The sequence below is a fragment of the Alligator sinensis genome, unplaced genomic scaffold (assembly GCF_000455745.1).
Source record: "Alligator sinensis unplaced genomic scaffold, ASM45574v1 scaffold890_1, whole genome shotgun sequence".
NCBI classification, from domain to species: Eukaryota; Metazoa; Chordata; order Crocodylia; family Alligatoridae; genus Alligator; species Alligator sinensis.
Window position 1 is genome coordinate 504,358 of NW_005842948.1, and position 12,141 is coordinate 516,498.

General features: G+C 45.6%; 1 protein-coding gene across 1 annotated transcript in view; it reads right to left on the reverse strand.

Annotated features, from left to right (window-relative positions):
• Positions 1 to 8,875, reverse strand: part of LOC102374025 (protein AHNAK2) — a 71,197-nt gene extending 62,322 nt beyond the window's left edge. Inside the window, 1 exon segment of the mRNA XM_025192610.1 lies at positions 8,597 to 8,875. The gene's annotated coding sequence lies outside the window, so the exon portion shown is untranslated.
• Between the last annotated feature and the right edge of the window lie 3,266 nt (positions 8,876 to 12,141).

The window sequence follows — 12,141 nt, forward strand, 5'->3', positions numbered from 1 at the left end:
GTCAGGGCGGCTAGGGTCTGGAACCAGCTTCCAAGTGAGGTGGTGCAGGATCCCACCCTGGGGGTTTTTAAGAGGAGGTTAGATGACCATCTTGCTGGGGTTGTTTGACCCCAGTACTCTTTCCTGCCATGGCAGGGGGTCGGACTAGATGATCTGCCCAGGTCCCTTCCGACCATAGAAACTATGAAACTATGAAGAAGACAGGGGAAAAAATCCTTCCTGGCCCCATATGGCAACTAGCAATACCCAGAAGCAAAGGAAATACTAAACACCCTCCACTCTGCTCTGTCACCTGGGGATTATTAGGTCTGCTTCTACGAACTCTCACAGGGGCTTGTGTCCACCTATCTACCTGCTATGCTGTGCCTTGAATCTACTATCTACTTATTAACTTATGTTTTATGTAGCCCCCGAGATTACCTGTGGTTCCCCACACATGGGAATGCTGTGAGAGACTGATCTTTGTTGCCTGATGCCAGTCATCTGACCCAAGAGCACTATGGAGGGATCAGCTCCCTGTCACAAGGCAGGGGTCAGTGTCTCCTGACTCCCATGGACCAAGCAAAGGCCCCAGACACAAACCAGTTAGCAGAAAGTACAAACGAAGCTGCTGGGTGTAGAGGTCAGGCCAAGTCGTTTTCAGGGCTCTGACTAATGAGAGGCTCATTTTGGTCATGTGTTTGGTGATGTGGTCATGTACCATCACATGTGGCTTACGAGCCTAAACAGCCTTCTGATCACATCGCCACTTCCCCAAACGGTTCCCGTCCTTGCCGAAAGTCTAGGTGCCAAGCTGGATCTGCTGCCTGTAGCTGGTTTGGTCCATGTGTTATTTGTCCTTGTTGGTGACCGGGTGACTCCTGTGTTGCTCTTGTCGGGCACATTCCCACGTCCTAAACAAGGAAGCCAGACAGTAGAGTCCTTACTGGTTTTCTTCTGTTTTTTCCCGTTCTTGTTGCAGGACTGCTCTTCAGAAGTGGTTATGACATGTGACCCTAGTGAGGATGGCTTGGTTGCTACCCAGGGAGCACACCACACACTTTGCTTTTTGAAATCTAACACCCTCACTTTTAATAGGGGCAATAAACATTCCTGTCGTATTTCCTTCATTACAGTTTCCTGCCTTATGCTTTAGTAACTGCCCTATAGCAAGTTGTCTTTGACTTGAACCAGGGCCGTGCATAAAACAAGCCCAGTGTTGTACAGGCACATGGGCTTGTTTTAAATGATTTCAGGGCTCGGAGCCATTGGGCTGCAGCAGCGTGTGGCTCTGCATGGTCTAGAGTGCAGCTTGTTTAAAGCTGGCCCAGGTATCTCCATACTCTACTGCAGACTACAATGCAGCGTGCCCTCAGTGATAATGCCAGGAGTTCTGCCTGCAGGGGACTTGCATGACGGGACTTATAATACACATTTTTTTCTTTGCAGATGCTGCAGGAATTTGACATATGCTTCATAAGCAATTGCAAAAACAGAACGGGTTCTTCCTAGGTTTTTGTCCCAGAGCCTTGCCTCTCAGGTACACCTAATCATTTATCAAGGCTCATCCACTTCATTGTTACCCCCCAGTTCCAGCTGTCTAGGCTATACCTGCAGAGTGCACATGCATTCTTGCTTCCTGCCAGTGGCATACTAGTGCATGCCAGCAGTCCACCCGAGCATGTACATCTGCCTCCCAGAAGCTTCTCTGCCACTACTTGATACTTTGCTGTGAAATTCCCTCCCAAATTGTTAGTATTCTGTCTTTTGGACACATGCAGCCATTTCTCAGTGCCTTGGCCAGATCGGGAAAGCCCTGTACCGACATAGTCAATGACAATACCTACTCATGACTGGATCTGTCATATGCCTTGCCTGCTACTGGCTGCAAAACAGATTCATTTAAAGCCAAAAGGGATCACCGCTGTCATCTAATCTCTCCTCTTCTAATGACGCACACCATAGCATTTACTGAGTTCATTTCTGCCTCAGCACTGGTAGCTGAGGTTGAATGAGTGCATCTCTCCTAGAAAAGCTTCCTGTCTTGATTTCAAGATTTGCAGATATTAGAAGCACAAATTGTACAGGAAAAGCTCAGCCAGCACCGGGAAAGATTAGCAATCTCCTGAGAATGCCAGTGGCTGTAGAGATTCCTAGCCTGATTCCACCCCCCAACTTCTTTTATTCTAGATTATAGACTTTCTGGTAAGCTTGAATTCATTATAATCAAGTCACCAAGCTTTAGGATTGCTATCTAAGCCAAACAGAAAATCCAAACTTTTATGAGGTTTGCTTTGAATATAGCTTTAACCACATTTCTGACAGGAGCAATGTTTAGTAATGCCTAATACAACTTTTAATTCACTTCTCCTCTTCAGAGCACTGTGTAGGTATCAACACCGGTAAGCTCCTGTTGCCTTCCCCTGCCAGACTTCAGGTCCTGTCCCAGAGCACGTGTATATTTAGAGCAATCATTTTACTCCAAATCTCACATCTTTCACCACCGCCCTCTAAATAGTTTTGCTAGGACTGGCTGGCAGGAATATCATGACAAGCAGATAAGGCAGGAGCATAGGATAGACTGAGCATCTACCCACGGGAAGAATGGCACAGACTTCAGGTTGCTGGGCCATGGTGCAAAGGGAACTGGGCTAAATATATGGGAAGAGAATGAATAAGGGCCTTGGGAGATTCTTAAAGACTGAAGCTGTCCTTGGCGACAAAACACGGGGTAAGAATGTGGATGACTGAAGTGGTTGAATATGTCATTTTTCTCGACCTATGACTGCAGCCCTCTGGAAGGACTTCCTACATAACAGAAAATGGCTGTGGCCACAGTCACTGCCGTTCTCATGAAGCAAACTGAGGTAGTGAGAGTTGCATGATTACTCCAGGTACTGAGCAGGGGGAAATGCAGCAGGTGGGTCCCTCCCTTGTAAATGGCTGAAGCCCAAGCTCAAACTTCAGCACTTAGCCCCTCTAGCAAGTCCCTCCTTTGGACTTGGACTGGATCCTTAGCTCTGAGAAAGTGGGGCAAGGGCAGGAGGGCACTGTGTGACTTCAGACTCGAATGGCTGCAAGGATGGCATGGCCACCAGAGCTCTGTTTGTATGATAAAGTGACAGCTCCATCTGCCACCGGGAAGTGGCGTGTGTCTTCATTCTGCTGTGTGGGTACCAGCAAAGCTAGCAGGTGAGCACTGCAGTTACTACCCTCTTAGGCCCTTTTCTGATCTTAAATGCTTATCAGCCAGCTTGGAAATGATGTTAATTTTATAACTAGGTTTGTTTTTCTGCTCCCTTAAGTTTTGATTTGTGACTGAGCACTGTTCCTATAGGTCTGAACCTGCTCCCCTGAGAGCCAGGGGGAGTTCAGACCTTGGGCCTAAAGGGGAGCCCCCTTTGTTACGTCCTCCTATTGCTTCTGTGCAGTCGGCATCCTGCAATACTTCCATTGTCTGAGAGCTTTTTACTCGTATCGCTTCCCCTCAGTCAAGAATCATAAAACAGTGGGACTGGAAGGGCCCTCGAGAGGTCACCTCATCCAACCTCCGGCTCAAGACAGGATTTTCCCCGTGTAAAGAGTCTCACGCAAGTGTTTGCCTAACTTGCTTTTAAAAACTCCCAAGGATGGAGATAGTATCTAAGTGGGACGTGTGTGCCCCCGACACTTTAAAGCAGGCTAAATGCTTTTGCACCACTTTAATTGTGTCAGTGTTTGCACACCTTGGTGATGTATTGCACAGTAATTCCAGCCGCTGTAGGAAATTCAGCAGTATAATGCGCCTTAAATGACTTGGGGCACAGCAACTCCTTGGGGCAACTCCTTCGAGGAGTTTTAGTTTGCCCCTAAAGCCGTGCAGCAAAGCACTGGGCTCTGTGCAGCTCCACGGCTCTCCAGGAAGCCCAGCAGGCATCTTAGTACCAGCTCGGGAAAGCAGCTTGCGCAAGAAAAGCGTTGAGCCTGATTTTTTATTTCCCCCCCTGGAGTCTGCTTGAGCTGCGCAGGGGCCTGGTGCTTCCCTCCAGGGCTGCAGTGCCGCCCAGGACCGCCCGAGCCGGATGCCTGCAGGCGGGGGCTGCCGCTGCCGTGGGGGGAAGCAGCAGGCCAGGCAGCCCCCCCCGGGGACCCCCCCCCGCGCCTTCCCCCTCCTCACCCCCGGGGACCGCTCCGCCTGCCCTTGCCCTCCCCTTCCCGCCACTGGAGAGGCAGGGAAGTGTGGGGGGTGTGCACGACATGGGGGTTTACTTTGCCCTAAATTGAAGCGGTAGGTTTAACAACCCAGTGCTTCAATGTAGGGCCCTCGTTTTGTCTACACACGTCCCCTGTCCCCAACCTCTCTAGGTAATCTCTTCCAATCCTTCACCAACATCTGCATTAGAAAGTTCTGTTTAGCACCCGGCCTAAATTTCCCTTGCTGCAGTATAAGACCGTTACTTCTAGTTGTGTCCTCTGCAGGCACAGAGAATAGTTGGTCACCATGCTTTTTATCACTGCCCTTCAGGTAGTTGAAGACTGGTCAACCCCCCGAATCTTCTGTACAAGAATTCCAGTTCTTCCAACCTTTTCTCAGTCATAAGTCATGTTTCCTCAGCCCCTATGCATCAGATCATGCGTGTTGGTAGTTCCTGCCAGCATAGATGCTGGCAGTGCTATGTTGGCCAACACTATGCAAGAAAGAGACTTGGGGGTCATCATTGACCACAAGATGAACATGAGCCTGCAATGCGATGCGGCGGCTAGTAAAGCGACCAAACCGCTGGCTTGCATCCATAGATGCTTCTCAAGCAAATCCCGGGATGTCATTCTCCCCCTGTACTCGGCCTTAGTGAGGCCGCAGCTGGAGTACTGCGTCCAGTTTTGGGCTCCACAATTCAAAAAGGATGTGGAGAAGCTTGAGAGAGTCCAGAGAAGAGCCACGCGCATGATCAGAGGTCAGGGAAGCAGACCCTACGATGACAGGCTGAGAGCCCTGGGGCTCTTTAGCCTGGAAAAGCGCAGGCTCAGGGGTGATCTGATGGCCACCTACAAGTTTATCAGGGGTGACCACCAGCATCTGGGGGAACGTTTGTTCACCAGAGCACCCCAAGGGATGACAACTAGGTCGAATGGTCATAAACTACTACAAGACCGTTTCAGGCTGGACGTAAGGAAGAATTTCTTTACTGTCCGAGCCCCCAAGGTCTGGAACAGCCTGCCACCGGAGGTGGTTCAAGCGCCCACATTGAACACCTTCAAGAGCAAACTGGATGCTCATCTTGCTGGGATCCTATGAACCCGGCTGACTTCCTGCCCTTTGGGCGGGGGGCTGGACTCGATGATCTTCCGAGGTCCCTTCCAGCCCTGATGTCTATGAAATCTATGAAACCTCAAGAGCATTTTCCTAGTTCTTTCTTTTCTTTCCCCCCTTGCACTTGTCCACTTCCCTGTACTCAATTCACCTACTATGGGTAACAAAGCTTAAATTGACAACAGATTCTGAGTTTTGAACTCCCAAGACGAGCAATGTTGTTCCTGCCTAATGGATCAGAGGCCCTCCACAGCTGCACCTCCACTCCTCCAAGGCCTGGTTGCAGTTTGCACAAGAAATATTCCTCCTTACAAGAAAAGTGTCCTCCTTACATATTCCTGGCACGACGGTGGAGGAGATGCATCAGCCTCCTGGCTTCCAGGCTGAGTGCACCTATCTCAGCCAGAACATGCTGAAGGCGGCAGTTCCTAGACAGTCATTCAGTCCTGGCTCATCTAGAGCCTCAATTTAGGAGAATGTGTGCTCTAACCTACTGCTAGGGGATGGCAGGAAGTAGAGTAGCCAGCTGAAAAGGAAAACAGGGTGGTCAGTAAGAGCAGTAGGACTTAGAGAAGAGACAAAACAGAAGTATCAAGTCACTGCCCCAGGGGAAGTCTTGGTCTTCCTGGTACACAGAGCCATCCCTTACTGTACAGAATGGCAGGTCCCCGCACTTCAGGCAGAGCTGACTCTATAGTTGTGGCATTATAGAGTCATTGTTTAAAGAGTGTAAGATTGAACCTGCATCTGGATGTCCCTAAGTACTCGAAGTGGTGGGGCGGGGGGGGGTGGGGTGGGTGGCAGCTCTGACTCTTCCATTCAAGTTTTCTTGGCTCTATGATACAGAAGGGATTACAACACGCAAAAATAGCTCCATATAAAATTATGTGATCAATTGTACGTTACTTTCTCATCTTTAAAATGCATCTATTTTATTTCCTGACTGGTTAGTCCATTATGGTGATGATGTGAAGAATCCCAGAGACTCTCTATTTCAACACAGGACAACTGGCTTTTTTCAAAGCCAGTATATTCAAGACAAAGAAGTTTTGTGATTCTTTAAAGACTCAAACCAAGGAGCATAAATTCTGACAGCTATGTGGAAGGTAGAATATTTCTCTGAAGAAGTTGTTAAAGGCCAGATTCTGCTTCAGCTAACTCCATGCTCTTCACAATACCTTGGAAAACTGGCCAAGATAGTAAAATCTCAAGGAAGAGTAGAAGAATTTGGCCCTTACTTCTGATTCTCAGCTCCCTGAAGTCAATGGGGGCAGTATCAGGCCTTTAAAGGTTTATTTCCCTGGCTGTATATTCTACACAGACTGCTGGATTTCACGTCGGGGATGAGCTCCAACTCCCACTATAAGTGAATAAAGGCAAGTTGACCGCACAGCCGAGTATGCAGACTGACCTTCCAAGATGATTAATAACTTAAAACATTCACTCTTCCCAAATCATTGGGTAATCAACACTAAGAAATTACTGACACCACTTCTGACTAAACAAACTTAACATTTTTCATGCTAAAAACAGCTTTACAGTAGATTGGAGTTTAGCCATCTTCAATGAATTACTTGTAAGGCCTGAGTATGGTCAAACCAACATTAGCTGAAGAAGATTTACACAAACCTTGTAACCTAATAGTTGAGTTTACTTTATGAGAGGGCCACACCAAAAATAGTAAAATGCGATTTCAGCTGACAAATCTCTAGTAACTCATAAAAAAAAAACAACCCGAAAGCTAGCATGGGACTTGCAAGCACTCAAGCAGAACTGGTACAGTTTTAGCATTTAACTTTTAAGGTTGTACAAATAGCAACTTCAAAAATAACTAATGCAGCAGGCCAATAAAGCTCTGAAACATGATGCATTTCATGATGCTAATTAAACTGCAGGGTTTTTCTGCACTGTTTATACAAGTACATTAGCAGCAAGTGTGGGAAGAAGCTCATTTGCAAAAAAGAAAAAATATCTCTGGCTTAATCTCTTTTGGAGCTGGCACTTTTCTTAGTTACTCACTCTTTGGCATAACAAGGTGTATAACTTAAGCAATAATTACAGTTAGGTTGAAGCCAGCATTCTGTACATAACAGGTAGCAATGATCAGAGCAGGGTATGTGGCAGTCACTGAATACACTAAACCTTCAGAGTTTCTTGCTTCATAAATTTCATATCTGAACTGTTCCCTCTCCGGGAATGTTTTTCTTCTTGCCTGTCAAAGGTGCTAGCTATTTCTCATTCTATGCACAGGCTAGCTAGAAACTCAATGCAAATGCCCTGCTGAAAATAATTCGGGTATGAAGTTAGCATTAATGGCATTGGGTCGAATGATGGGATTATTGGAATTTAGTCAGAGAGACAAATCTTAATTATTATCAGGTTTTTCTAGAGTGGTTCTACTACCCATAGGAAAGATATGTGGAATCTCATTTGTATATCTCTTTTAAACATTTGAGAGATTGATCCTTATCTCATAAACTACCAAAATACAGCATTTTGGTGCCAACCACACATTCCAAGATGCTATATATATTGTAACCGGTATTTATTGATATGTAATATGCATACATACATCATTCCTCTTGTAATAAATCCACCATAAAAATACCAATGTACATATTTAACGCAAAGCACTCACACGAGATTCCTTTACATTTATAAATCAATGTTACTGCAATCAAACAGCTGTGTGCACACTGCAATGCACTGAAGCAGTTTAGGGCTGTGACTTTAATTTCCTTTAAATAGAGTTTCACAATGCCTGCTTTTGGGTTCTCCTGTGCAGTGCAAAGAGTGGGGAAGAGGGAAAGCAACATGTATGATTGAATAGAGATTGTTGAACGGTGCGAAATGCACAGGACTCCAAGCAGATCCTTCCCTGAAAGCATGTGAAGTTTATGCACAAGTGCTAAATCTCCCGTCTCAGGAAACCACATCAGAACGCTGTCAAGCATGTGTTAAACTCACTAATCTCTCATAAATCTGTTTCTCTCTCAGCACGAGACCTAGACAAAAATGCATATCAGATAAAGAAGTTTTAGCTCTGTGTAAAGTACCTTACTTTAAATCTTTCCTCATTAGGTTTCTCTAGAAGGGGTGGGGTGGGGTGGGGTGGGGTGCGCACGTTGATGTATGCTTCACTCCTCGAGGGTGGTAGCTGCTGGCATGACAGTTATAATCTGACAAGTTATTACACCAAAGGACACCCAGGGCTAAAGTTCCTTGTTTAAAAATCCCTTTAATTTGCTGCAAAGTTGTGTGAAATGCATTGCAGAAAAAGGGGGCAGAGAGAGAGGAAGAGAGAGAGAGAGATTTAAACAAACTTACCCAAAATAACTGAAGTTCTCTAAAGTTGCCCTGAAGTTGAAATAGCCCAGAACACCAGTCCAGAGCCTGCCCCCAATCTCTCTCTCTCTCCCTCTCTACTGCATTTGGAGTGAGGGCTGTGCAGAAATGCAGCAAAACAATTTTCCTTCTATGTAGACTGGGGCGTTCCTCTACAGTCAGAGAGGGAAAGGCTGAGCCCCAATGAGGCTTGTTGCCATAGCCTAAGCCAAAGAGTGCAGTCACAGATCACACCGCCTGTGAAACCCAATCCCTTCTGTACTAAGGAGCTGCTGTGCTGCTTCAGTTAGAGCAGGCTCTGCAGGGAGAGGCCGAACTTGTTGCATGCTAGGATCGACATAGAGAGGGAGGTGATACATGGCCTTCAGCGTGCAGTTTGCTCACAGCGCCGAGCACTAGGATGCATCCAGGGAGAGATCCAGCGCAGTTTCCTTGTGACCGCAAATACATGGGATAGGAAAGTGCAAAACAAACCCCTCTCTTCCTGAGATTCTTTCCCAGCCTTGCGTTGGGGGATGAGTGAGTCACCAACCATACAGACATACCAACAGACGTGTATGTACTAGGTACATGTCGCTTATCACAGCATTAGGGTTCACACATGCACTTCAAGGCTGCTCTGTTCAGGTTTTTAACTGTCAGTTCTTCATAGCATCAAAAAATTGAATGCTGGCATTAGCCAACCTGACTGTATCCTTCACTTGCACCACTGAAGTGTTACTAGGATTTAAAGCCAGGGAGTGTGAGTCGCATTCACACTGCCTTGGCAAAGCATCCTGATACTGGTGTAATAAATGAGGGAAGGTGCTTAGCATTGGCAGAAACTGGTCTATTCAAGTTCATGGCCCCTCCTTTTGTTCCCCCATTTGCAAAGGCAAGACTTCTGATAACCTGACAAGAAAAAAGCAAGCGGTGAGCGATCGGCGCAAAGGCAACGCAATGGGCTGTTGTTTGTTCCATCCAGACATTTTACTGGCCTTTGTATTTCGTGAAGCAGGCAGGAGCCCAGGGGAGGCAGCAAAATGCAAACTAGAAAGAAACAGGAACTTGGGAGTGTCCTGTAGTGCAGCCAGCTGTTTTGCCAACACACCAGAGCAGAACAAGAACAGGTGAAAAATAGGCTAGTGACGAGGAAATGATCGTGCTTGCAGAAGAGGATTCTGTGGCAGGGCAAATGTTGTATGCATTGCTTATGCAGTATTATACAATCAATTTTAATGATGTTTTGAATATCTGAAATTCTGCACATTAAATATCCTTAGGACCCAAGTCTAAAAAAACCTGGGAGAACGTACGAATGAGTACAGTAATTTGCATTTCCACTTGCTGCACTGGCATATGGAAAACAGGCATTTGCTATTGAAAATTAGGCACATAATTGTGTTTCTATTTTGCATGCACTAGTACAGACCTCACTTGAGAACCAGGTCTTAAATAATAAAATGTTTATAGTATGAAACCAGCTGTACATGATGAAAATCCCACCAGAAGGGAATGTGCCTCTCTACTGTTCATATAAAGACGCAGTCCCTCTTCTAGCCAGATTACCTGCTAAATCAAGAGAAAACAGAAGATTACAGAGATGGAGGTAGCAAGCGTAGGAAGGTTTTGAAAACAAGAGGACAAGAGGAAGGTTATCTGCTTTTTCAGGAATATGGTATACATGGGACATATAAAACTCAGTAGGTTTTATGAGAGGCCTTTACAAAATTATGAAGAAGGTCTTAGATACAGAGACCTGAAAGGGAAGGAAAAAACCATGGAAGGACTCAGGTTTGGTGAGCTGTGTTAACATGAAGTAAAAACAGGGAACGGAAGATAAGAGATGGGGTAGGAGAGAGCTCCTTGATAGTTCATAAGGGTTTCCCACACATCCTCTGGAAGCAAACTTGAAGATCCTAAACCAGGGTCTGAAGGGTGACACAGGCCCAATTCAATGAAAGCTTTGTCTGGAAACCATCCACACCTAATGTGACTCACCCCCTAATAATCTAAAGCATTACATGGCTATGTGCAGGTATCATAGGCTGGGTTGAACATCTCAGACCCTGACATTTCCTGTTTGAAATATTAAAATACAACATAGTGCAGCCTTCTGGAATAGGCAGTCAGGATCATGTTATGGAGACAAATATTTTTAGCACCAGACATCCAAATCCAGGAAGCAGAAGCTGACAGCATTGAACAGCTCAAAGAAAGCTCAACTAGATTCAAAAGTTTAGCCAGTCACTATGCATATACACTTGTGTGTATATATACACACACAGAGTGGTTGAGCAGGACTTGGTTCCACATGTAAAACCAGCAGCATGATTGATTTTTCATTCCACAATTTATTCGAACTGTTTTGTTAAATATTTTGATTTTGTTTTAAAGTATGTCAGGCACACACGAGAAAAAATTTTTTGACTGTTTTGTTCGCAGGCTGCCTGCTTCTGCAAAACACAAGTTCCAGGTGAATACATATATAAAACTGTATTCTCGATTTCGGGGTGGTGAGACTGCTTTTTGGTCAGTTTCTCTTTAATAAGTTCATCTCAGCACTAAAAAGATAAATCCAGATCTTGTATCTGTAGTTCTCAGCACTGACTTCAACTGCTTTATCGCAAATTTGCTCTAGTGGCCGATGTATCCAACATCTATATATCCGTATTACATTGGCACTATATATCTGTATTACACTGGCACTGAACCATTTGTATGTTGTCTCAGTTAGACAGAGAGGAGGTTTTTTTCTGAAAGCCTTGACAAAAAAGTGACACACATCAAACCAGTCTCGGATAACTACCACCCCTTTGTGAATGCACTGCGCAAAACCTCCAAGAGGCACATAACTCGAGGACCAGAACTGAGTGCATACCAGTGTTTACTCCCATGCTAGCAACCAAATACAAAAAATACCAGAAAATGTTTCAAAGAGTTCCTTTCTCACAAGATACTATTGCAGCAGGGATAGCCCTAACTAACAAGCTCCAAGAAGAAAGGCAATGGAAAGGGAAAGAATTGATTGAAGGAATAAATGACCCACACTAGCAGGAAAGCATGGTTAACCATTTGAAAGCTGAGTAATAACCCAAACAAAGTATAGCAATACCATAACATCGCACACAGCCAACCAGGTGGCTCACCAGCTTCAACTCAACGGTAAAGCTTTGAACAAACAGCTTAAAATACAGATTAGACGGCAAACTAATCTGCAAACTAATCAAAAATCAATTTAGCATGCCTCATTGATTTGCATCACTGTCCCTGATTCGATTTGGCTGAATCTGAATCTGAAGATTCGATGCCAATTCGGAGAATCAGCGATTCTGACAGACACAGCTTTAAAAGTTTTTTATACGTGCCTCTAGGTAGCAGTGCACCTTGTGAACGGTGAGTTGCTGGGGCACATGGAGCATCCCACAGGAGGGGGGGGCCTCCACATGCTCAGCAGCAAACCCAGAAGTGAACTGGAAGTACTTCTGGTTCACTTCTGAGTCCGCTGGAGAGCACGTGGGGGGGGGGGCACCTGGCCCCCCAACCCA